This window comes from Furipterus horrens, unplaced genomic scaffold, assembly GCF_987537825.1.
Source record: "Furipterus horrens unplaced genomic scaffold, mFurHor1.1.pri manual_scaffold_17, whole genome shotgun sequence".
NCBI lineage: Eukaryota > Metazoa > Chordata > Mammalia > Chiroptera > Furipteridae > Furipterus > Furipterus horrens.
The window spans coordinates 96,134,066-96,157,716 of record NW_028327187.1 but is presented as its reverse complement, the minus strand read 5'-3'; the positions used below and the strand labels follow the sequence as shown (position 1 = coordinate 96,157,716).

Genomic DNA, 23,651 nt, shown 5'->3' with positions numbered 1-23,651 from the left:
GCCATTATTATATGAAATTTCAAAGGGACTTACTTAAGAAAAAGATGGTCAAAACTATGAACACTAAAATGACAACAAACTCACAACTATCAACAACTGAATCTAAAAAATAAAAACAAAATCCAACTAAGCAAACCAGAATAGGAACAGAATCATAGGTATGGGGATCATTTGGAGGGTTATCAGCTTGGAAGGAGGAGGGGGGAAATGGGGATATGGTACAAGGATTAAGAAGCATAATCAGTTGGTACAAAATAGACGGGTGCGAGTTAAGAATAATATAGGAAACGGTGAAGCCAAAGAACTTATATGCAGGACCCATGCACATGAACTAAGGGGGGTGGGATTGCTGAAGGGAAGGGGGGTACTGGGCGGAAGGGAGCAGGGAGGAAAATATTGAAACTACTGTAACAACATAAGCAATAAAATGTACTTTAAAAAAAAGAAGAAGGTAATGCTAAGTACAAGCAGCATCTATTCAGTAGAAATTGTTGGGATTAAGGTTGGTTTTTTTTTTTTTTTTTTTTTTTTGATGTGAGTACTAGAGAAGTTTTGGGGTGGGGGAAAGACACTGTATTCTAGTTCAAACTGAGACCCAGTGAGTCTGTGTTCCTGTTAGAGTGGGGGGTCCCCCAAAATCTTCAGAGCCTGCGGGTTGGGGAATGAGGAAGAGGAAACAGCTTTTAAGATACCTTTGCATAACTATGGCTGGTAGTTAGTGTCTAGTTATGCAAATAGATTTGGTTCTTCCAAGGCCCAAAGGAGATGGGAGGGAATTTGACTATGAAATAGTGAGAAAAGAGTGTACAGAGCCTGCACAAAGTTCTGTGAACAGTCAGAACTGATTACCACACCCACTGCATGACAGGACTCGATCAGGGATTTAAAAATAGGCGGCATTTTAGCAAGGAGAACTCCATGCAGCTTTGAAAGGAATAGAAAAACTCCATGCTGCTTTGAAAGGGAGAATACCATGTGGCTTTGAAAGGGCAAAGCAGAGACTTCCAGCCAAGATGGAGGCTTAGACGGACATGCTCGGCCTCCCTCTACAACTAGAGAGGAATACAACTACTTCAAAACAAAAGATAACTAGAAATTCCAGAAAATAAAACTACCCGGAAGCCCAACGTATGAAGTTATAAACCAGCGGCGCCCTTTGGGCAGGTAGGAAGAACAAAAGTGGGTGGTGCTGTTTGCGGTCGCACCAGGGACAGCGGCAGGGAGAACAATCCCAGCGGCAGGGAGCAATCCAGGCTGCAGTCGAACCCCCGGCAGCTTGCAACCCCAACGCTGGGGAAAGCAACCACCACATCGCCTTGAACAGTGAAGCCCAGAGGGCGGGAGGACGGATCCCAGTCTCCTAGCGGAATAACTGTGTGAATCCATCTTGGACCCCCGCCCCCACACAAAGCGCCACAGGGCTGCGAAATAGGTTGCGGATAGGCGCCAGTCGCTGGGTTGTGACGACAAAGGGCCACAGCGCAGCGAAAAAGGTTGCGGATTGCCGCCGGTCGCTGGGTCATGACGAGTACACAGGCACTGCCCCCTATAGTCGGCCCAAGAAAACAAAACGCATCTGTCAAAATGAGGCAGACAACTATAGAAATCCCAGTGGCGCTGCTCACCAGGCAACAGATGAAGAATCTGACAGATGAACAAATAAGAAACCTGTCAGAGGCTCAGTTCAGGGCCACTGTTATCAGGTGGCTTACAGAATTAACAAAAGATCTGGAAAAAGATGAGAAAGAATCAAAAAACACTCATAATGAAAGGAACAAAACCACATACGAGACAGATGGTGAGGAAAAAAAATCCAGAGTTCATATCAACAAACCAGAACATAGAGAAGGAACAAACAGTGAACCAGTGCAGAGAGAGGAAATGGGAAGCAAGGATGAGAGGATCAGAAACCTCTGGGACAGCTATAAAAGGCCCAACATAAGAATCATTGGTTTGCCAGAGGGCGAAGAAGATGAACTAGAAATTGAAAAATTAAGTGAAAATATAATAAAGCAGAACTTCCCAAACTTGGGGAAGGAAATAGACTTACAGGTCCAGGAAGCACAGAGAGTTCCAAAAAAACTGGACCCAGGGAGAACCACTCCAAGACACATTATAATCAAAATGTCAAAAGTTAAAGATAAAGAGAGAATCTTAAAAGCAGCAAGAGAGAAGAAAAGAATCATGTACAAAGGGGTCCCAATTAGACTATCAGCTGACTTCTCAAGGGAGACCCTGCAGGCAAGAAGGGACTGGCAAGAAATATTCAAAATAATGAAAAGCAAAAACCTACAACCACGAATACTCTATCCAGCGAAATTGTCATTCAGAATAGAAGGGCAGAGAAAGTGTTTCCAGGACAAAACAAAACTGAAAGAGTTCATTAGATCCAAACCACTGTTATATGAGATGTTAAAGGGACTGGTTTAGAAAAAGGAGGATCAAAACTATGAAATCTAAAATGAAAAGTGCATCACAAGAAACAACAACAGAAGCTAGGGAATTGAAACAAAGGCAAACTAAACAGGCAACGAGAGTGGAAAAAGAACTATAGGTATGGGGAACATATTGGGGGGAGGTCAACAGGGAGGGGGAACGGGGAGAGGGAGGGAGATAATATAAGAATTAAGGATCATGGTAGGAGGGAATGGAATAGACAGAGAGAGGTTGAGAAGAACTATATGCACAATAATGGACATGGTCTAAAAGGGAGGGACAACTGGAGGGAGGGGGGCCACTGGGTGGAGGGGAGCAGAGGGAAGGGAAATTGGGACAAATGTAACATTATAATCAATGAAAGGGCAAAGCACATGTTTTCCCGGACTGTTATACGGAGGCTGATGACATCGTACCCCAGATCCAGCTGACAGATAAGGGATGGGGAACTATTGGGTTTGGTTTTGGCTTCTAGCCTTTTGGGGAGCAAAGAAAGTGCTGGGTCCCGTGGGAGAACAGGGCTTTGAGCTGAAGTGCTCACTTCCCTCCCCAGGTTGGAATACTGTAAATAAAAACCTGTTTTCCTCAAAACTAGTTGTTGGGTTTTACAGCAACATGAAAAAGACTTCCGTTTCTGGTCTTTGTTCCACTGTTTGGGTTTTCTTCGCGGCCAGTCAAGATGAACCGAATCTTCGGGAAAGTGAAACCCAAGGCTCCGCCGCCCAGCCTGACTGACTGCATTGGCACGGTGGACAGCAAGGCAGAATCCATTGACAAGAAGATTTCTCGACTGGATGCTGAGTTAGTGAAGTATAAGGATCAGATCAAGAAGATGAGAGAGGGTCCTGCAAAGAATATGGTCAAGCAGAAAGCCTTGCAGGTTTTAAAACAAAAGAGGATGTATGAGCAGCAGCGGGACAATCTCACCCAACAGTCATTTAACATGGAACAAGCCAATTACACCATCCAGTCATTGAAGGACACCAAGACCACGGTTGATGCTATGAAACTGGGAGTAAAGGAAATGAAGAAGGCATACAAGCAAGTGAAAATTGACCAGATTGAGGATTTACAAGACCAGCTGGAGGATATGATGGAAGATGCAAACGAAATCCAGGAAGCACAAGTTGTAGTTATGGCACCCCAGAGTTAGATGAAGATGACCTAGAAGCAGAGTTGGATGCTCTGGATGATGAGCTTCTGGCTGATGAAGACAGTTCTTACTTGAATGAAGCAGCATCTGCACCTGCAATTCCAGAGTGTTCCCACTGACACAAACAATAAGGATGGAGTCCTGGTGGATGATTTTGGATTGCCACAGATCCCTGCCTCATAGACTTGCATCGTTCAAGTACATCGTGTAAAATAAATACTTATTCTGGGACTAGGATATATTTATCTTTCCAAATTTACCATAACAGATTAAGATTTCTTTCTTTTCTTTAAAGGAAAAGTTAATTACGTTGCTCTTTTTTTTTTTTTTTTCCCATTAAGAGACTCAACATTTGGGGGATACTTTCTTTGTACTACATTTTTATTCCTTTTTCCTTATGAAAGACTAACTTACTTAAAAGTATCAATGGGTATGTATGATTTTATTCCTTAATAATAATTTGAAATGAAACCAAGGAAATGGGACTCTTTAGATTTTATGATAGTATAACTCCACAATGTCAAATTGACCTGATAAATTGATAAGACTGATAGAATTACTGGAACTGTCCACATTATGATTCAAAATCATTTTCTATTGTGGTATTATAGTTTGGTTAAAGTGATGGTCTTTTCTGATGAGTTTTGTTGTGTCTTGTGAGTAATCAGTACTGTGTCCAATATTGGAATGGAATTATCACGGTGTCATGAGTGGATGTTTTGAGTCTGGTTCCTTCAGTATTACAACCTGACTTGTAATCAGTAATGAATATTTCCTGATGTTTAATGTATAAGTCATTTACTTATATTCAATAAATATTTTTCAAAAGAAAAAAAAAACATGAAAGAACTCCCTTTCTCTCTGTAACATTCTGAGGAATTTGTCCTAGTGACCCATGGGGCAAGGAGCATATTTGTCTCCACAACTCTGTTGATCAAAATTGATGTGTTTGAGTCACAGCTAGAGAAGGTGAAAGCACTCAAGAAGCTCCTTGCAATTAGAACATTGAGGACATTGGGGCTTTTCTGCTAAGCAGTATGATGATTAGAAAGAGACCTAGATTATTCTTCAGAAGACTGGGCTGGAATCAACTGATCACAATGAACACTTTAAATATCTCACAATTTTATTTGTCAATGATACCTCAATAAAGTATATATATATGTGTGTGTGTATATATATATATATATACACAGTATTCCCTCACTTATCGCGGGTATTACGTTCTAGATCCCCCCGCGATAGGTGAAAATCTGCGAAGTAGGAACCTTACATTTATTTTAGTATTTATATATTTTTAGGCTTAATAAACCCTTCCCACACACTTATAAACCGTTCCCAGTCCCTTGTTAACCTTTCCCACTCCCTTATTAACCTTTTCCACACTTTTAAAAACAGCACTTATGTTCTTAAACATATTCTACACTCTTAAACCTATGTAACTTTAACAACATATGTATAAAGTACCACAAAATCCCACGATAGAGTGAAAAAGCCACGATAAATAATTAAATATTATATTTTAAAAAATCCCACGACACAGTGAGGCCATGATAAGTGAACCACGATATAGAGAAGAACTACTGTATATATATGTATATATATATACATCAAGAGAGAGAGAAAGAGAGAAATGCTACAAAAAAAGGGGGGTTGATCTGGAGCCCAGGCTTCATGTTGAACTATCTGTGACAGCTTGATCAGTATTCTTTTTTTTTTTTTGATCAGTATTTTTAATGTCCCTGAGCCTTAGTGTTTTCATCTGCCAAAGATAGTCACAACCTCCCTGTCTATTTAAATAAAATGCCACATAAAGGTATACTTATAACTTACAAAACTCTAGTCAACGCGGGGCCAACATTTGTGCTAGTGTTACTATAATAAATGAGGTAAACCAGAAGACAATACATAAAAGAAAAAATGAATCTGCAAATATGAAGGGAATCAGAATAAATGGATGATGCAGAAAAAGCCTCAGAAAAGAGAGCAAAATAATCTATTTCAAAGGAATTGCATGGTATTTAATACAAAGTGATTCCCTACTCTCGGATTCTCCTGAGTGGACTCAGTTAGCTTGTACCTACAGACTTGGAGCATAACCCAGGTCCTGAAGATAGAACGTTCTAATTGTTAGTAATGCACCAGAAAGTGGCTAAGTGGACACACATGAAGTTATATAATCACAGCTCTGTTAAATAACTGATGTTCAATGTAAAAACAAAGCAAGACGAATGCCATAACCATGCATTAGTGCACAATCAACCAGTAGGTGAAACCAGAGGGAAGGTTAGGAGCAACAACACTCCTCTAAAGACTACCAAGTCTGTAGGATCTATAGCTACTTACCAGGACACATGACCTAGGTTAACTGATGCATTAACTAATAATCTTTGGATCTGGAGGTTCAACCAGATGCAAATCTATCTAATTACTTTTATTACATGTTTCTCCATTTTCTCCATAATGATTCTGAAAGTCACATTTCATGAATCATATTGAAATTGAGAAATACTGCCAATAGCATTCATTCAGAATACTAACATACTGATTTAATACTTTCTAAGTAGAACATGAGATTATTTTAGTCTTACTTGTTTTCAGTGAACCCATAATGTCTCCTTGTGGTCACTACATTCATTTCATACATGGTTTAGCCAATTTCCAAATCTCTTATTTTAAACTGTTTCCAGGGATTTTTTATTTTTTAAAAATTATAAATGGACTTTTAAAATTAAAATTCTAGAGATTACAATTTTTACTATGAGTGTATTTGAAGCTTCTTTTGAATTTTTCTGTAATATTAATTGAGTAGAGCAGGAAATATATAAGGAGTTACCATACTAAATATATCAAAACACTCCCTATCTTTCCTCTCATACAGTACAATTAAAATATATTATTATTGAATTTAGGTTTGAAATACAGGAGTGTTTTGCTGCCTCTAGAAATTGTGAATGAACATAGCATTGAGATACTTCATAATGACCTTTGTGAATGACTGTTGCTATTGTACTCTATGTGGACTCAGCCATAAATTCCTTTGAATCTGTAATAGTAGAAAGGTACTCTGGGACTGTAATAGAAGGTAGAAGTGAATGACCAGTAAATGTGTGTTGTGCTTGTAGAAAATAATGCACAAAGGATCATAGCATGCCCCAGCAGCATTTAACTGCCTGATACAGTTCATGGATCTAACAAGAGTCTATGGAAAGAGGTTAATTTGTAGTCAGATAGGTGCATGTGGTCCAAGGAAGTCTTTTTGTTTGAACTAGGAACAATAGCTAAGAACATAAAGGTGGAGGTCCATATTCTGGGGGGTGAAAGATGGCAGGAATTAGGGAGTCTCCCAAGAATCAGGGCTCAAGTAAGGTTTTCTTAGATTGCAGAAATAGAAATGCTTTCTGTATATGAAGAAGACCTTTTAGGAGAATGGGCATAAACAATTAGAGATTAGGTGATAGGTCACAGTGTGATGGGCATAGAAGTGCCAAAGCATACTAATGTTCAGTTTTTACACCATCAAGTGATCCTTCTTCTCTTCCTATATGTCCATCTTTAGATACCTCCACCCCAGATCCATGAGCCCAGCCTTTTGAACACAGTAGCCTACTAATACATGTTGAACCATGCCATGTGTACACATGTGTATTGATGGGACTAGCCCCCACACAACTATCTGCAAGTACACATAGTTCTCCCCAGATGCCTACATATAAACTGGCTAGTATATAAAAGCCATTACACAAACTTCATGCACACAAATATATATACCTACAGTCATGTCAGATGGGCACATTCATGCAAACACATAAGCATTTATAGTCACCATACCCACACACAGCAGAACTGACCATTTTGGCTTTAGTAGAAAAACTACTGGTGCTGGTGTGTGTGAGGTTCCTATGTTCTGGAAGGTTTGTTTAGCTCTGACTCAGCCATGAGCAATATGTCTCCCAAAGAAAAACAATGGCCTCTATCTGTAGTTGGGTGAGCCCTCCTGAATAATGACTTGAGGCAACTGCTGTTATTATTTGCATGTGAATAATCTCTATACGCTTGGAAAACTTTGATTTTATTCTTTTATTATCCATTCTGTTTTCTAGAAATACTCTAGTTAAATTATTACATAATAAATTCAGGGAGAAGATAGCGGACGAGTGAGGGGAGGCTGTGCTTTCAGGCTCCCGAGACCCATCTGTAGTTTGGACTAATTGCAGACAGAACATCTCAGTGAGCAGCTGGACACTGGCAGGAGTCGAGCCTTGGCACTGCTGTATTAGAGAAAACCATCTGGGAACAAACTGTTTAGTGAAGATAGCGGAGGAAAAAGGGACAAGACAGGATTCCTGACTGGGATGGCTGCCTGAGCTGTGGCTGAAAGTACACAAAAGCTTTTTGGTGACCACAGGCTTCCCCAGAGAGGAGTCGGGAGGAGACAGGATCTCTGTCCGCTGGCAGAGACGGGGATCAACCAAGTGGCATTGGCGCTGAAGGACAGGAGATAGCGTACTACTGTGCAAATGAGACCATAATTTTCCTTTACATTTTTCTCTTGTGGACTGCGGAGAGAGGTAGAGAGTTTGGGGGTGGTAGGCCATTCTGGAGGAGCACAGGCACAGAGGCATGCTCGTCCACTCCCCAACCCTCCCCTTGGGTCGCGCGGGCACGCATAGGGAAGTGCCCTCATTCACTGGCCCAGGTGCGCGGAGCCACGAGTCCAGGTGCCCCTCAGACACGCCCCAACGGGCACAGGGAGGGCCCACTGAACACGCAGAAGACTGTGCGCAGACACCCTTAGCCAGCTCCAGTGGGTGCCAGGCCTGAGCGCAGACCACTTGCTCAGGCTCTGCTCCTTCCTACGCAGGTGGATGCAGGAACAGTGGGCGCCTGCATCACGGGACTCACAGGTGATCAGTTCCACTGTGCACAAGTGTCTGGGGACCCACCCTAAGAGGCAAGAGACTAACTCCCAGAGCGTGGTTTGGCAGGACTGAGGCTAGCTCTCTGGCAGCCTTGTGGGCACAGGGGCATGCGAGCAAAGGCACCTCGGCTAACTCCAAGGGTGCCAAAGGAACACGCCGTGCCGGCCACCGCAGGCGCACACCGCTGCTTCAAGGAACAGGAACCTCTAACCCTCCTCATTAGACCAGTTGTGGACGCAGCGACACACAAAGGCTGAACTGAGTAAAAACATTCCTTTTTTTTTTCCCCCTTCCTTAAGAAAGGGAAAAAAGAAGAGAAGAGAGGAAGGGGAAAACAACAAAAACAACAACAACAACAACTATATCTCTAATTCTTTTCATATAATCTCTCCTTCTCATCCTTCCTTTTTAATCATTGTTTATTTGTTTGTGTGTCTAGTTTAGCCTCCCTTTCACTCTAAATAAAAGGAATATAATTACTATATAAATCCAATACTATAAAATCCCACTTTCTTACTATATTCTGCATTTTTCTATCCTTTTCTTCTATTGTTATTAACATACAATGTAAATATTACCTACTGTCTTGCATAGTCTCAACTATTATTAATCTATCATCCCATCTATTGTCCCCTCTCTCAAAAATCATATTTTTCCTCCCTAAAAACAACTCTCACTTATTCTCCCTATAGTATAAAAGCTCTAATCTCTCTACATATATATTAATACTGGCTCGTTGGCTGACAATAGCAGGATAGAGGGTGGGGGATATTTCTGAGAGTGTGGATCTCCTGCCTGGGCTGTGTGTTTATGTTTTTAACAGCATCTCCACAAAAAGAACTCAAGACATAGTGGATAGAGTGGATAGAGTGACTCTCAATCAACTAGCCAGAAGGAAGATCCTACCAAAGAGCATCTGAAATATAACCAGACAGCATAAACAAACGACATAAAGGGTACCCCAAGAACATCAGGCTCAGGAGATCAAAGAGACTGTACCACTGAAACCCCCAGATCTCCTATAAAGAATCTCATACCACAAAGATGGGAAGTCAAAGCAGACAAACCCCCAAAAATAAAAACAAACAAGAAGAATCCAACATGCTAAGACACAGAAATAAACTCTCAATGAAAAGAAAAGAGGACTCCCCAGAAAGAGAGGTAGATGGAATATACATAGTCCAAATGTCAGACACGGAATTCAAAACAATGGTGGTGAAGAAGCTCAATATACTCAACAACCTTAAAAACAACTATGACAACCTCCAAGGACGTTACCAGCAGCTCCAAGAAAATTACAGGGAACTTGCAGAGAACTACACCAGCATAAAAAAAAACAAAACATAGAAACTATTAACAAGAACCAGGAAGAATTGAAGAATGCAATCTCTGAACTGAAAAACACAGTAGAATCAGTCAAAAGCAGACTAAACGAAGCAGAGGATCGGATTAGTGAGCTAGAAGATAATGTAGAGAAAAATTCCCACACAACACAGCAAAATGAACAAAGATTGAAAAAGTAAGAAGAAGAAATAAGGGAATTACAGGATAGCACAAGTAAAAACAATATCAGAATCACTGGAATTAAAGAGGGATCAGAAGAACAAGGAATAGAAAAACTGATAGGAGAAATAGTGACAGAAAATTTTCCCAAGCTGATGAGAGAAAAAGTTATAGAGGTTCAGGAAGCACAGAGAATTCCAATGAAGAGGAACCAAAAAAAAAAAAAAAAAAAAAAAAACCACTCCAAGGCACATCATAATTAAAATGGCAACATTCCAAGACAAAGAGAGAATCCTAAAATCAGCAAGAGAACAACAGCAAATAACATACAAGGGAGCTCCGATAAGGCTATCGACCGATTTCTCAACAGAAACACTACAAGCCAGAAGGGAATGGTCAAAAATATTTCAAGCAATGAAAAACAAAGGCCTACAGTCAAGAATACTCTACCCAGCAAGGCTCTCATTCAAAATGGAAGGTGAAATAAGGAGTTTCTCAGACAAAGGAAGATTAAAAGAATACATCTCCAGCAAATCAGCATTTCAAGAGATGCTAAAGGGAATGTTCTAAGAAAAAAAAAAAAAAAGAGGAGAGGAACAGAGGTACAAAGGGAAATGAATAAATACACGTCAAAAATAACCTTAAATGTAAATGGATTAAATGCTCCAATTAAAAGACATAGGGTAACAGAATGGGTAAGAAAACAGGATCCACATATTTGTTGTCTACAAGAAACACACCTCAAAACAAAAGATTTACATAGACTGAAATTAAAGGGATATAAAAAAGTATTCTAAGCAAACGGACCTGAAAAAAAAGCCGGGGTAGCAGTCCTCATATCAGACAAAACGGATTTCAAAGCGAGGGCAATAAAAAGAGACAAAGAAGGACATTTCATAATACTTAAAAGAACAATCCATCAAGAAGATATAACACTGATAAACATATATGCACTCAACATAGGAGCACCCAAATACATAAAGCAAATACTAGAAGACCACAAGAAGGATATTAACAACAACACACTCATAGTAGGGGACTTCAACACTCCATTATTGACAATAGACAGATAATCGAAGCAAAGAAACACCAAGGATATACAGGCATTGAACAACACACAAAGCCACATGGACTTACCTGATATATATAGAACTTTCAACCCCAAAGAAACAAAATATACATTCTTTTCAAATGCACATGGGACATTTTCTAAGACAGACCACATGATAGGACACAAAACAAGCCTCAACAAACTCAAGAGAATTGAAATCATATCAAGCATCTTTTCAGCCCACAATGCCTTGAAACTAAAAATCAACCTCAGAGAAAAAAATTAAAGACACCCAAACTCATGGAGAATGAATAACATGCTATTAAATAATGAATGGGTTAACAATCACATCAAAGAAGAAATCAAGAAATTTCTAGAAACTAATGATAATGAACACACAACAGCCCAAAACCTATGGGACACAGCAAAAGCAGTCCCAAGAGGGAAGTTCATAGCAATACAGGCATATCTGAAAAAGATACGAGAATCTCAAATAAAAAATCTAACCCTAAAGCTACAAGAACTAGAACAACAACAACAAACAAAGCCTAGGGCAAGAAGAAGGAAGGAAATCATCAAGATCAGAGCAGAATTAAATGACATAGAGACTAAACAAACAATCCACAAAAATCAATGAAACCAGGAGCTGGTTCTTTGAAAAAATTTAAAAAATCGACAAGCCTGTAGCCATGCTCATCAAGAAAAAAAGAGAGAAGACCCAAATAAACAAAATCATAAATGAAAGATGAGAAATCACGACTGATACCACAGAAATACAAACGATTGTAAGAAATTACTACAAACAACTGTATGGCAAGAAATTTGACAATCTAGAAGAAATGGACAAATTTCTAGAAATATATAACCTTCCAAAACTGAATCAAGAAGAAGTAGAAAGTCTAAGCAGACCAATAAAAAGAAGGAAATTGAAACAGTAATCAAAAATCTCCCTGCACACAAAAGCCCTGTACCGGATGGCTTCACAGGTGAATTTTACAAAAGATTTAGGGAAGAACTAACTCCTACCTTCCTCGAACTATTCCAAAAAATTCAAGAAGAGGGAAAAATCCCAAACTCTTTCTATGAAGCCAGTATTACCCTAATCCCAAAACCAGGTCAAGACACAACAAAGAAAAAAAAGTACAGGCCAATATCATTGATGAACATAGATGCTAAAATCCTCAATAAAATTTTGGCAAACAGGATCCAGCAATACCTCAAAAAGATTATACACCGCAATCAAGTGAGATTCATCCCAGGGATGCAAGGATGGTTTAATATTCACAAATCAATAAATATAATACAGCACCTAAATAAAATGAAAGACAAAAATCACATGATCATATCAATAGATGCAGAAAAAGCATTTGATAAAGTACAACACCCATTTATGTTGAAAACACTCAGCAAAATGGGAATAGAGGGAGCATACCTTAACATAATCAAGGCTATATATGAGAAGCCTAAAGCCAACATCATACTCAATGGACAAAAACTGAAAGCATTCCCCCTGAAATCAGGAACTAGACAAGGCTGTCCACTCTCTCCACTCCTTTTCAACATAGTGTTGGAAGTCCTAGCCACAGCAATCAGACAAGAAAAAGAAATAAAAGGCATCCAAATTGGGAAAGAAGAAGTAAAACTATCATTATATGCAGATGACATGATAGTATACCTAGAAAACCCTATAAACTCCACTAAAAGACCACCCGATATAATAAGTGAATTTGGCAAAATAGCAGGGTACAAAATAAATATACAGAAATCTAAGACATTTCTGTACACCAACAACAAAATATCAGAGACAGAGACAAAAAAGAAAATACCATTTACTATAGCAACAAGAAAAATAAAGTACCTAGGAATAAACTTAACCAAAGAGATAAAAGACCTGTACTCTGAAAATTATGTAACATTGAAGAAAGGAACTAAGGAAGATACAAATAAATGGAAGCAAATACCATGTTCTTGGATGGGAAGAATCAACATCATCAAAATGGCCATACTACCCAAAGCAATTTACAGATTCAATGCAATCCCTATTAAAATACCAATGACATATTTCACAGACCTAGAACAAATAGTCCAAAAATTCATATGGAACCAAAAAAGACCCCGAATAGCCAAAGCAATCTTGAGACAGAAGAACACAGCAGGAGGAATCACGACACCAGATATCAAACAATACTACAAAGCCACTGTAATCAAAACAGTCTGGTACTGGCATAAGAACAGACATATAGATCAGTGGAACAGAATAGAGTCCAGAAATAAACCCAGGCCTCTACGGTCAACTAATATTTGATAAAGGAGGAAGGAACATAAAGTGGAGTGAGAAGAACCTCTTTAACTAATGGTGCTGGGAGAACTGGATAGGGACTTGCAAAAAAATGAAACTAGACCACCAACTTACACCACACGTGAGAATAAACTCAAGATGGATCAAAGAATTTAATGTAAGCCATGACACCATAAAAGTCCTAGAGGAAAACATAGGCAGGAAAATTTCAGATATCTCACGTAACAATATCTTCACGGATACATCTCCTAAGGAAAGAGAAATAAAGGAAAAAATAAACAAATGGGATTACAACAAACTAAAGAGTTTCTGCTCAGCAAAAGAAAACATCAGCAAGATGAAAAGGAAACCAACCATATGGGAAAACATATTTGCCAATGACATCACAGGCAGGGGATTGATTTCCAAAATGTATAAAGAGCTTATATGACTCAACATCAAGAAAACAAACAACTCAATTTAAAAATGGGCAAAGGACCTGAACAAACACTTCTCCGAAGAGGACATACAGAAGGTCCATAGACACATGAAAAAATGTTCAACATCATTAGCCATCAGGGAGATGCAAATAAAAACCACAATGAGATACTATTTTACAGCAGTCAGAATGGCCATCATCAACAAATCAACAAACAAGTGTTGGCGAGGATGTGGAGAAACGGGAACCCTACTGCACTGTTGGTGGGAATGCAGACTGGTGCAGCCACTATGGAGAACAGTATGGAATTACCTCAAAAAACTAAAAATGGAACTGCCTTTTGAACTAGTGATTCCACTGCTAGGATTATACCCGAAAAATCCTAAAACCCTAATTCAAAAGAACTTATGCACCCCTATGTTCATTGCAGCACTGATTACAATAGCTAAGTGCTGGAAACAGCCTAAATGCCCATCTCTAGGTGAGTGGATCAAAAAGCTGTGGTACATTTACACAATGGAATACTATGTAGCAGAAAGAAAGAAGGAACTCCTGCCATTTGCAACAACATGGATGGAACAAGAGAGTATTATGCTTAGTGAAATAAGCCAGGCAAACAAAGAAAAATACCATATGATATCACCTAATACAGGACACTAAAGAACAACACAAGCAAACGAACTAAATAGGACAAAGAGCAGAATAGCAGTCAATAGGGGGGAGGGGAGAGGGAGAGAAGGGGGATAAGTAAGGGAAGGGTTTAGTCAAGGAACGTGTATAAATGACTCATGGACATGGACAACGGGGAGGGATATGATTGTGGGAGAAGGGGTGGGCTGGGTGGGGAGAGAAATGGAGGGAAAATGGGATAACTGTAATTGAAAACCCAAAAAAATAAAAAATAAGTAAGTAAATAAATAAATAAATAAATTCAAGCCACCTGGAAAACACATTTTCAGGCTAGAAATAAATTTACTTTGTGATATTGTTAGGAAAAAAGCTTGTTCCATTGGAAATAGTAATGCCATCAGTGAAAATATGGTGTTTGGGGAGCTACATTTCAGTTTTGGCAGAGTAACTTACATCAGAGCAATCCTTTTACTAAGAACAGTTATAAAAGCTGGAATAAATACAAAGAGCTGTTTAAAGACATTCAGAGGGCAATAAGAAAGGTCAGTACTCAGAGGCCAATGTTATAAGAATAATAAAATACAGTGAGATGGATTTGACCTTTTCTGCTTCTCCCCACTTAGATAAGATTTTTACCAATACGTAAAAAAAAAAAAAAAAAAAAATTGCTGGGATTCTGATTGGAATTGAATGACACCATTAATAAATTTGACCTAATTGACATATATAGAATGCTGGATCCCAAAACTACAAGGCATACTCTACTCAAGTGTACTTAGAAATTTACCAGTATTAGCCATATAATGGAGCATGAAACACATTTCAGTACTTTTCAAAGGTGATTATATTTGCTGTAGAAAGTGGAATTTAACTAGATCAGTAATAAAAAGATAAACAGGAAAGTAAGTCTTTTAATATTTGTCATTAATCTATATAGTTATAAATAAACTATGATCAAACAAGTAATCACAATGAAAATTAGAAAATTCCTGGAAATTCCGTCGTCGGCAGCCGTCCGTCTCGAGAGATGATGGTGTAGCTTCTTAAGAGTCTATCTGCACCGCCGAGAATGGCTGTGCAGTCCAACTCGGGAGTGACATGGTATCTGTCTCCTCCCGTGTTGAATCGACATCTTGCGATGACGCTGAAGCTACAGAGCCTGGGCAGGGTGATATGGAGGGTCTGCTGTTGCCCATGCAGCAGACCCCCCCCTCTCTTCGCAGCTGAAGGGTCCAAGGGAAAGACGGAGTCAATACAGCTTGGCTTCAGGTGCGCCGCAGGAGTTGCCGGTGTTGACTACAACGTCAAACCGCCTTAGGGACTCCGGCTCCGGATTTTCTGTCGGGGTTTACTCCCTTAGCCTTTCCCCTGAAGAGGTATGCCGCAAGGCAGCGGAGGTTTTTTGGAGTCAGAGTTTTCCTTCTCTGATGTACTCTGACTGGAAGATCGAACCAGCGACACTTAGCTCGCAGGCCGACGCTCAATCCACTGAGCTAAACCAGCCAGGGCTTTAATGCCAATATCTTTGGATAAATAAGCCTTCTTACCCATTCCTAGCCCTTCTACAGCACCCACCTAGGCCTCTGTGTAACCCACTCTTCATGGACAAGGTAATAGGCTAGTTACCTAAGGTTAACCTACTATCCTGACTTGAGAAGAACAGGAAAATGTCAGAAGCCAAGGGAGCCCAACTTAGTGACAACTTATTTGCCATATCAAAACATGCAGGATAAAACTGAAGCCATGCATAGATAAAAACTTGCAGACTCAGATGCATGTATTTTAAAAGTTTGAAAATCAATATTCTACAACTCTAGCTCAAGCAGTTATAAGAACAACAAATTAAATCCAAAGAAAGTAGAGGAGGTCCAATGGGTAGCAAAACAAACATGCAACAAATGAACAAAACCAAAAGTTGATTCTTTTAAAAATGTAACAAAATTGATAAATCCCGGGATCAAGGAAAAAAGATAGAAGGCAACCTTATTAGAAATTAAAAAAAAAAAAAAGGATTTCTGTAAATCCCCAAGAAAGTTACAATAGATTCTGTACACATTGAAAAATTATGAGAATTTATTATAAACGGTTATGTCAGTACTTTTAAATTTTAAACGAAGTAAGACCTTGAAAACATATTTTACAAACACTGTGTAAGAGTAAATGGAAAAGCTATATCTAATAAAGAATTTGAGCCTGTAATGCAAAACCGATTCTTACAGCAAGCTCTTCCAGATACTTAAGGAACAAGTGAAGTGACACTAATATTATATTAACTCTTCCATAAGATAAGGAAGATTTTCAAAGTTCTTTTACAAAGCTAACATAATCTAATGTCAAAATCTGACAAAGGCACAATAAAATGATAATTACCTCCCAAACTAATTCATGAATATAGATGCATAAAAAATGCACAATATATCAGCAAATCAAATTCAAAGATATATGAAAGGTCAGAACCAATTGTACCTGGAATGTAAGTATGGATTAATATTTAAAATTTAATTAATATAAATCACTAAGTTTGCAGATTAAAGAAGCATATGATCAAACCAAGAGATGAAAAAGTATCATTTGATATATTTCGTCGGCGGCGGCGGCGGCCGCAGCCGTCCGTCTCGAGACGATGGTGTAGCTTCTTAAGAGTCTATCTGCACCGCCGAGAATGGTTGTGCAGTCCGACTCGGGAGTGACACGGTATCTGTCTCCTCCCGTGTTGAATCGACATCTTGTGTTGACGCTGGAGTGTCCTCTCCAGTGAAGCTGAAGCTACAGAGCCTGGGCAGGGTGATATGGAGGGTCTGCTGTTGCCCATGCAGCAGACCCCCCTCTCTTCGCAGCTGAAGGGTCCAAGGGAAAGACGGAGTCAATACAGCTTGGTTTCAGGTGCGCCGCAGGAGTTGCCGGTGTTGACTACAACGTCAAACCGCCTTAGGGACTCCGGCTCCGGATTTTCTGTCGGGGTTTACTCCCTTAGCCTTTCCCCTGAAGAGGTATGCCGCAAGGCAGCGGAGGTTTTTTGGAGTCAGAGTTTCCACTTCAAAATAAATTTAAACGGACCTGAATGAAAAGTCTTAAAATATATTCATAGTCTGAAAGACATAAGGTTAAGCAAATTGAACCGAGATTTCTTAGCCTGTTTGAGCTGGTATAACAGAATACCATAGACTGGCGGCTTATAAACAACAGACATCATTTTCTCACAGTTCCGGAGGCTGGGAAGTGCCAGATTGAGGTGCCAGCAGGTTCAGTGTCTAGTGAGAGCCCACTTCCTGGTTCATACAGCCATCTTCTTGCCTTGTCCTCCCATGGCAGGAAAAACAAGGGAGTTCTCTGGGGTCTCTTTTACTAACCCTTCATTTCTTAATCACTTCCTAAAGGTCCCAACTCCAAATACCAACACACTGGAGATTAGGCTTCAACATATGAATTTTGGGGAAACACACACGTTCATTCCACAGCAGGGGGACAGTGTGACAAGCTAACTCTAAAATTTATATGGAAATGCAAAGGATCAAGATTAGGTGAGACAATACCGACAATAAATAAAGTTAGGAGATTTAAACTACTTTTTATAAGTAATTAGCACAGTGGGATAGACAAATAGATGAAAGAAACAGTATAAAGTTAGGAATAGCATTATGTGTGCACAGTCACCTGATTTGTGATACATATGGTATCACATTGGATCATCTTGTTAATAAATTGTGCTGGTATAGCTGGATATTAACATGAATAAATGAATAAAAGGAAATCTTGGCCACTACCACAAACCATGTGAAAAATATATTGTAGATGGATTATATGGAACCCTAAATATGAAAGGTACAATAATAAAACACCCTGAAGATAACATCATGCAATAACTTTATAAATTTGGGGGTAAGCAAATATTTCTTAACAATATACATAACAGTATACTAATCAGAAGGAAAAAATAGTTAAAATAGGACTAATTAAAATTAAAACCTCTATCCACCAAAAGATATGATTAAGAAAGTAAAAAGTCAAGTAAAGAGTAAGATATACCTTATGAAAAAAATTGCAGAACATTATGATGTGACCCTCATATGTATAACACCTCTACATATGGTCGGGCAAAAGTAGGCTTGCAGTTGTTCATATGGAAAATAAAACAATTCTTAATAAGTAATAATACAAGAATAGACTCTGTGTTTTACATATTCACAACTATAAACCAACTTTTGCCCACCCTATATTATCAATATACATATAAGAATTTCACTATGTTATATATTTTAATAGTGTTTAGATATTAGATAGATTCATATTATATTATATTTAGGGAAACATGAAAAAAGTCATTAAGTATAACGTTCAGGTTGCATTTGCAATAGGCTAGTAGTAAAGATAATACAATACGTAAGATCTATATAAGATTGTGTTTAAGGCACAAATAGGCTTGTGTCATTCTCAGAGTTCATTGGCTTTCATGGCAAGGATGGGGTGGGCGTGGGTCTTGGGATCCTAGACCTGACTTTTCTACAATAAATTATTCTAAAATAATTTTTCCTGAAAGCAAATATGAGAAGAACATTACTCAGATGTACCTTTGTTGAAATAATCATTCTATAGTAGTATTTCATAGATATAGGAGTGCTTCCTTGTTTAAAATTATTTATCTGTTCTTCTATTGATGCTATCTACAATAAACATTCTCATGTATGTTTTTTCATGTAATAGAACACATCTTCAGATTAAGTTATTTGAGGTAGAAATGATGGCTAAACTAGCATTGATCTTTTAAAAATTATTATTTTAGTATCTCTTCTGTAGGTTTTATGACTTCTACTGCTGATCTTTAACATTCTTTCTGACCATGCCTTTGTCAAACTGTCTATAAGACAATTTAACATCTTGCTAACACTTCCCAATTATATCCTAAATTACAACCTTCATATAAGTCAAGTTCACAAACTTGTCAGATCTCAAACTGTGTCTTCACAGAGTTGCTGATGAAAATACTTCAAACATCAGTCACAGAATTATTTTCAAAGTCAGGAAAACTTTTCCCCCCAGTGATTATACTATATGCTATAGGTTAAATATGTATGGGCATCTATTTTGCTGGATTTGACCTAAAATATCAATCTTTCTTTTTCCAAGTTATTGGTTAAGGTATTGAATGTTAAGTCATTAACCCCTAATTCATGTCTGAAAGAATTTTCTTAGTGCACCCCCTTTTTTTTGCATGAGAACATTACTTTCAGTAATGATCTAAACTACAGTTCCAGGAGTCTCAACCAGAAGAAAATGATAATAAAATCTGAAATAAATAAACTGATATATGTTAAGATGGGAATTTTATGTTCAATGAGAATAATAACTATCTTAAATATTAAATTTAATGAAATATAAACAATTCATTATAATACCAAAATGTTGTGGCTTTTTGTCTCTGTCCCTACCCTCAATTTAATGTAAGAAGTTGATACTCTTTGTGAGTTTATTGGGCCTAACATCCTGCAATGAGGTTTTTTTGTGTGTGTGCATTATTGAGCAGACAGATATTGTATAGTATTGACCTTATATTTGTATCCATGGTGTCCCAATCTACCTCACAGTGACTTTCTGCTCTCAAAATATATTGCCATTAGGGTCATTTGAACACAGACCCTAACTCATGATTGTGCCCATGCCTGTCTCTTTAAATATTTCTTACCCATGATGTACACCCTCCTACCTTAGAGATATCCTTCCTTTCCTAACTCCCTCTTGAAAATATTCCCACTGTTTCCCTAATTTCTTCTCCTCTCCATACAACAATACTAGTTTGGAGAAAGATATTCACTGGCTGGACCAATGAAAACAGGGTGAGAAGGTGGGAGAAAATGAGAGTGGTCCTGTAGACAAAGTCTTTCCTCTGATCTCCACCACTCCTTCAAAAAAATAATTTAATTTTAATTTTATTTTCTAGTTGAAATATATTAACATATAACATTGTGTAAATTTAAGGCATACAACATGTTAATTTGATACTTTTTATATATTGTAATACAATTGTCATTGTAATAATAATTAGCGCCTCTATCAGATTACATAATTGTTATTTCATTTTAGTGGTTGGAACAATCAAGTTCTAGTCTCTTAGCAAGTTTAATGATTATAATACAATATTGTTGTCAGTATTCACTATACTGTGCATTAGCTCTGTGGACCTTACTCACTGCTCATTGCAAGTTTGTACCATTAAACAATATTCTGTCCATCCCATTCCTTGATAGCCATGATTCTATTTTGTTTTTACAAGTTTGGCTCTTTTAGATTCCACATATAAGTAATATCATACAGTACTTGTCTTTCTTTGTCTGACTTATCTTACTTAGCATAATGTTCTCAAGATCCGTCCATGTTGCAAATGGCAGGATGCTCTTTCTTCTTATGGCTGAATAATATTCCATTGTCTCTATATACTACATCTTCTTTATACACTTTTACATTTTCATTTTGCTAAGCCCCATTTCCTACATGCTAAACACAGCCTTTTATGCCCATCCCATTCCTCTAAATTGTAGATAAATCTGAACTCAGTGATTTCTATACTCAAACACCTACTCAGTTCATGTGTGTTCCCTACTTGAATAGTCTCTTTGAAAAAGGTGTTAGGGGAAAATATATGAGGATATGTCTTCTTTATCAAAGACAAGACACTGATTCTAGATTTTCTGCACATTTAACTATGCTTCAAAACTCTAGTGTGCTAGTTCCTCTAGAAAGGTAGCTTGAAATGGTAAGGTTTTTAGAGGGCCAGAGAAACACAAACACAAGTAAAAAAGAACAGACCTCTATCTAGGTGATTTATAAGCCCTTTGCCCATCACATGTGGGAAATATCTTTTTCACTTCGATATTTATCCTTTCTATTTGTCTTTTTATTTATTTATTTTTTACTGGTAAGAAGTTTTAAATTTGTATATAGCAAAACTCACCTATTTTTATCATGAAATACATCGCATATGTAAAGTACGGGGAATACAAATGAACAACTCAATAATTTATGACAAATTAATCACAAATGTATATTGACAACACCAAGAAATTCTCTCATGCCCCATCCCAATCATTACTCTCTCTCTTCCACCCCTGCAAAGGAAAACTCCATCCATATGTTGGTAGTAATAGTCCCTATTTTTATCCATGATATTTCTGCTTAAACAAGCATTGTCAACATCGATTATACCTGTTTTAAAAACATTTTTACTTGATTAAATCAGATAGTATTTTGTGTCTGACACATTTTGCTTAACTATGAGCCACTCATTTTGATTATTGGAATTCATTCACATTCATTGTTATATACTGCTCAATTGTGTGTCCATACCACATTTGATTTATCCATTGGGTTGTTTCCATTGATTTCTTACTAAATTGTCAGTGCCATATACATTTATATATGTGTCCATTGTACATGTACTATATCTTGACATTCTTGCCTCTTTGCATTTTCATATAAATTGTATGAACCTGTCAGGTTCCATTACAAAATGTATATGCTTTGATTGGAACCACATTATATCAGTAGATAAATTTGGGGAGAATTAATATCTATAGAATATTAAAGTTTCCAGTTCATGAGCAGGTATATCCTCTCACTTATTTAGATCTTAAATTATCTGTAATATTTTATAATTTCCTCCATAGAGCTCTTAAAAATATTTTGTCAAATTTATTCCTAAGCATTTATTATTTGTCATGCTATTACAAATTATATTTTTAATTTAATTTCCCAGTTGTGTTGTTTGTTTATAAAAATGTAATTAATTCTTATATGGTATTAATATTATAGCATATAAGTATTAACATGATAGCATATGAGCATTAATTCTTACAAAGCAATCTCGATAAGTTCTCTATGTCTAATAATTTGTAGGTTACTTTGGAATTCTTATATAATCATATTGTTGACAAATATTGTATTTTATTTATTCCTTTGAAATCCTTGCAACAGTTATTTCTTTTTCTTGTCTTACTGTTCTGACCTCATGTACAATGTTGAATGAGAGTAATGAGAGTGAATATCTTTCTCTATTCCTGATCTCAGTGAAAAGCTTTCAACTTTTTACCATTAAGTATGATGTTTGCACAAATTTTTGGTAGTTACTATATCTTTCTGATAAAGTTTCTTCCTATTTTTAGCTGATAAAATCTTTTTAAAAATAATTGAATATTGAAATATATGCTTTTCTTTATTTATTATGATAATATACTTTTGCTCCTTTTTTTCTGTTAATATAGAAATTCCATTGCTGAGTTTTTATTAAGCCACTCTTGTCATTTCTTTAATGGTGCTCAGAAAGAATGTACCGATTCCAAGATGACAGTTGTAGAAAACTGTTCATATTTTTCAGTACTTGAATTGTTTTTTTTCTATTTTTTTTTTGTATAAATGTTTTATTCTTCTGGGATTTAATGGTGTAAGGAAGGAACTTGGCCTATTGTTCCAATTCATTTATTAAAGTGTCTTTTCTCCACTAATTTGATATGATACTTTTATGATATAGTAAGTTTCTATATACACATAATTCTATTATTGGACATAACTCTATTCGGTATAGCTCTTAATTTTAATATATTCTTAGGCTAGTGCACCTCCATTTTTCATTTTTCACATTTTCCTGGACATTCTCACTCATCTACTTTTCCACATCAACATTATAAACACCATGATATTACTACAGCCACTTCTCTTAGCTTAATAAATCATTACTTGGAACTCACGTCCATGATGTAGCAAGTATTTTGTATCATATGAGATAATTTGGGTAATGAGCAATAGTAAATGGATCTATTTTGTATCATATAATAAAACTATGGATAGTAGGTGGTTTCAAGGCAAAGTCAGTGACTCAATGGTATTATCAAGGATCTGTCTTTCTTCTCTCCATTTATTAGCATGTTGCTGTATTATGACAATATAAGTTCTACATATCACATTCAGGTTAAAATGTTTATAAGAGAGAATGTCCCTGTTTGATTGTTTTTTTAGGTAGATTAAAAATTTCCTGTAAATTCCTACTCATATATCCTTCATTTCTTACTGACCAGAATTCCATCACATTGCTGGACAATTAACAAGTAAAACAAAACTGTCATGATAGAGTTTGAGGCCAATCAGTAAACACCTCTTAGGTCTGAGTAGGGATTTAGTCTTGCCCAAACATGATGGACATTTAAAATTTAGTAAAAAAAAAGTAAATACTCTCAGCAAAGAGGAAGTAGGAA

At 37.3% G+C, this 23,651-nt stretch overlaps 1 pseudogene; it reads left to right on the top strand.

The window, feature by feature from the left end:
• The first annotated feature begins 3,066 nt into the window (after positions 1 to 3,066).
• Positions 3,067 to 3,897, top strand: LOC149991654 (charged multivesicular body protein 5 pseudogene; annotated as a pseudogene).
• The last annotated feature ends 19,754 nt before the right edge of the window (positions 3,898 to 23,651 follow it).